This window comes from Penaeus japonicus, unplaced genomic scaffold, assembly GCF_977035675.1.
Source record: "Penaeus japonicus unplaced genomic scaffold, GWHDUDI00000001_assembly GWHDUDI00000023, whole genome shotgun sequence".
Classification (NCBI taxonomy): Eukaryota; Metazoa; Arthropoda; class Malacostraca; order Decapoda; family Penaeidae; genus Penaeus; species Penaeus japonicus.
Window position 1 is genome coordinate 34,104,027 of NW_028234425.1, and position 4,540 is coordinate 34,108,566.

At 35.0% G+C, this 4,540-nt stretch overlaps 1 protein-coding gene across 2 annotated transcripts in view; it reads left to right on the forward strand.

The window, feature by feature from the left end:
* The first annotated feature begins 3,800 nt into the window (after positions 1-3,800).
* Positions 3,801-4,540, forward strand: part of LOC122256945 (uncharacterized) — a 43,609-nt gene continuing 42,869 nt past the window's right edge. The window contains exon 1 of one of the 2 annotated variants that reach the window (XM_086550410.1): positions 3,801-3,973. The gene's annotated coding sequence lies outside the window, so the exon portion shown is untranslated. The remainder of the gene's footprint in view (positions 3,974-4,540) is intronic. The other variant, XM_086550411.1, reaches the window with a different exon arrangement.

The window sequence follows — 4,540 nt, forward strand, 5'->3', positions numbered from 1 at the left end:
ACAACAATAACAGACATTCGTTCACACAAAGTACAGAGATGCATCAAAAAAGAAGAAAAAGAACCCCCCCCAAAAAAAAAAAAAATAAAAAAGCAAATAAAACCCAACGCACAACACCATTGCCATAACTCACTTTATAACTCACTCATGTGTGCAAAAAGAAGCATCATTATGCATTGCGAACATGACATATTTACCTAATAATGTCTGCACTAACCGCTGTTCACTTGTTTCGCAATGATAAAACGATCCAGCCACCAGCTGTTTTATTTGTTGGTTCAGACGTGATCTTACGATAAGAAAGATCCTGTGGCAGTTTAATTAGTGTGAATTGGATTCATCACGAACTCCATCGTGCAAAAACGAAACGAAAAAAAAAAACGAGAAAAAAAAAACGAAAGAATAACGCAATCAAGACGTTTAGGTTTCCTCTTTTTTGTCCGTGATATCGAAGCCTCTTTGATCCCTCTTAGTCGGCGAAGGGAGACTGGCGGAGAATAATTTGAATGAGGAAATGACAGCTGTTGTCTCGTAAGGTCGTTCGTTGCTTGTTGGTGTTTTCCCTTTTGTTTTCTTTCTTTTTCTTTTTTTTTCTGGTCTTTCCTGGTGGTTCGCTGCAGTTTTGATTTATTTTCCTTTCTTTTTTTTTTTTTTTTTTTTTTTTTTTTTAGATTAGATGGGGTTTTCAAGGAGACTTGTATACATGTATGGTCATTCACGGACGCATGTAAAATGGTGGTAATGATACAAAAACAACAATAATGCTGGTAATGATGATAATAACGAATATAATAATAGTTCTGATGGTGTGGATTGTAGATGTTTCAGCAGTAATGATGATGATAATGATGATGATGACGATGATGATGATGATGATGATGATGATGGTGGTGGTGGTGGAGATCATGATATTGATTATGATAAAAAGTAGCAATATATAAGGATAACACGAAGGAATAATGCTTATAGCAAAAAATCTCACTATGAATAATTGCTCTCATTATAATTATCATTATCAGGATATTCGTACCAACACTACTAAAGTACCACAGCAACTGCTACTACCAGTGTGGCTCCAAGGAATACCACAAATAACAACAAATATTAAAGGACCCTATAAGCAATACGAGTCCAGAGTCCTTGTCAAGAACTATTAAAAAAGTTAATATTTCCGACAGACCTTCCTCTTATCTCAGAAATCATCTTGACTCGAAGACAGGTTACGGGGAAAGTCTTTCTGCAATATTTGGTTTCAGAAATTCTCCAGATTGTCTCTTGATTCTCTTTCAAGGGACGAAATGAAAAGGATTTCATAGAGTACGCTATACTAAAAAAAAAGCGATATTAGCGGATGGGTTTAAACGACGAAGTTCAAAGTATGTCATAGTTTGCATGTGCATGATGCAAATGCAATGTATTGGATGTTGATGATGCAACAGGCTAGTCTTACGGGGTCAAGATTCATGACAACCTGTTTGTGTCCTCTTCCAATTATCTCTTTTATCAGAATAAATTGCATCGCGAGAATATGAAAGTGATTAAAAAAATCTAAAAATCATCTTATTACTCTTGTTCGCCCCAAAATAGAGATGACGAGTTATAGCTTTAGAAACAGGTACACTAAACTAGATTTTTTTTGACGGTGATAATGAACTTTCCACTTCATTTATGTTGCAGGCCACGCTATCAGACAGAGCCATTTAGTCAAAAATGTTGCACATAATAACTTTTATCAAATGGGACTTAGTTGATATACTTATTATTTTTTTTTACTGGAGAAAGAGAGAGAGAGAGAGAGAGAGAGAGAGAGAGAGAGAGAGAGAGAGAGAGAGAGAGAGAGAGAGAGAGAGAGAGAGAGAGAGAGAGAGAGAGAGAGAGAGAGAGAGAGAGAGAGAGAGAGAGAGAGAGAGAGAGAGAGAGAGAGAGAGAGAGAGAGAGAGAGAGAGAGAGAGAGAGAGAGAGAGAGAGAGAGAGAGAGAGAGAGAGAGAGAGAGAGAGAGAGAGAGAGTCGGAGACAGATAGATAGACAAAGAGAGAGAGAGAGTCGGAGACAGACAGATAGACAGAGAAAGAGAGAGAGAGAGAGAGAGAGAGAGAGAGAGAGAGAGAGAAAGAGAGATAAAAAAAAAAAAAATCTCATAATTATTCAAATGCCATATGAGACACATATACCGCCTGGGCATGGGAAGAGACATATGCCATATATATGTACGTGTGTTCCTGCACCTTGCCATCATTAAGCAAAGGGGAAAGAAGCGTTGCCACTTTAACAAAGGACAATGACCCTGTAACTGACACTTCTGACTCTACTCTTCTGACACTCTCCTTGGCCCTGAGGTTTTGCTGTTGTTGGCGTGCGTTTTGACGTAGGCTGAGTGAATAATGCGAGGGTCATGTATTAAACGCCCAGATGCTGTTCAGCTTATTTTAGGTGTAATGGTAGGCTGAAGTGTGACTTATTTCTCGAGGTTTATCTGTGTACTTGCTTTGTGTGTGTGTCTATGTATCTGTCTCTCTACTTTCTTTTCTGTTTATCTATCCATCTATCTCTGTTTATCTCTCTCTCTCTATTCTTTACATATATCTTTTTGGTCATATATCTATCTACTTACAACATCTCTATCTATTTGTCTATCTACACACACACACACACACACACACACACACACACACACACATGTATGTGTATGTATATGCATACATGCATATGCGTGCATGATATATATATATATTATATATATGATATATATATATATATATATATATATATATATATATATATATATTTATATATATGATATATATATATATATATATATATATATATATATATATATATATATATATATATATATATATATATATATATATATATACCACACACACACAAACACACACAAACACACACACACACACACGTACATACACAAAATATATCCATATATATATATATATATATGTGTATATATATATATATATATATATATATTTATACATGGAAGAAAAATTGATTGCACATTATAATTGCACAGTGTCAGTATAACTAGTAACTAAACCAAATGTCAGTCAGTATGTGAAGGACATTGTCTAGCAGCCCCTAGTCACATTCGAATATGAATTTCGAACATAGGATCCTCTATCTAGTTACTACTAGTATGGAAACAAATCAAGACTTACGCAATAGGGATGATTAATCAAGGAATTATGATAATTCAACCTGAATCAAGATCGATCAAGGCTATAAAATGAATATCATTATTTATGTCTAAGATCGTGGGTGGCTTGAGGGCTGACCATTCATGCATTTCACTTAAAGAAAACGGGATGAAACCTGAAATAATAACTCTGTTGTCCATTGAGAGAAAACAGCATAGCTATAAAAGGAATATATGCTGTGTTTTGTTTACATTTTCGACTGTTTCAGTTTAAGGTATAATTATTAATTCTCACTGTAGAGGATTTTATACGTAGATAAAGTATCAGATAAAAAACATAATGAATTATAAATAAGTTTTAAAAACTGGTAGCTAATATGTCTCTTTTTCAGATATCACCAGCAATGAAAAGAGTTAACGTTTAATAAAATCATGATAAAGATATAATCATAAACATAATCATGATTAAGAACATGTTACCATCAGATTTCTATTCATAACTACAATACCAAAACTGATTACCATTTTCGCAATCAATGACCTTGATTGGAGTGACTCATCAACATCACACTTAATTCATAACTACAATACCAAAACTGATTACCATTTTCGCAATCAACGCCCTTTATTGGAGAGACTCATCAGCATCACACTTAATTAGCGTTAATAAAGCCAGTCATCAATAATATCTATGAGAGGCCTCTAAACTATACTGTTTACTTCCCGCTCCCAGAACTCAATACAAAACGGTCCACCAATACCAGGAGGAGGTGGTTACGGAGCGCGTCTTCAGGTGCTGTCCCGGATGGACCGCCAAGGTTGGTGAAGAGTCCGTTCTCCTGTTGGATTTCTTCCATCTCTGGCCTGGCTTTGATTCTTGCGTTACTGGTTAAGCTTGTTGTATTTGCTGCAGGCTGTTTTTTCTATTGGGATTTGGACTGATTATATTCACACGGATTATAATATCTTTTTTTTTGTTTTGAATATTGGCTAAGGGATTACACGGTGTCAGTTACAGATATTTCGCAGTATTCATTTTTTATCCCTCGACCTTTTGATCCCTTGCCGTGATTCATGTAAATTTATTCTAATTAGATAATAAACAAAATTTAGAACCTGCTTACCATTAATGTGATAAAACACATATGAATGACAAAATAATACTCTGTCGTATTTCAATTTTATAATTAGTTAACACATTCACATGTAAACTTTTTGCTGCTGTCAGGATGATGATAATAATGGCAGTTCTTAATACCAAAATAATGTTACTGTTACAGCAACATCTGCTTCTACTGCTACAACTACAACCACTACTACTGTTGCTACTACTACTACCACCACACTTCTACTACCACCATTACTACTACTAATACTACTACAAG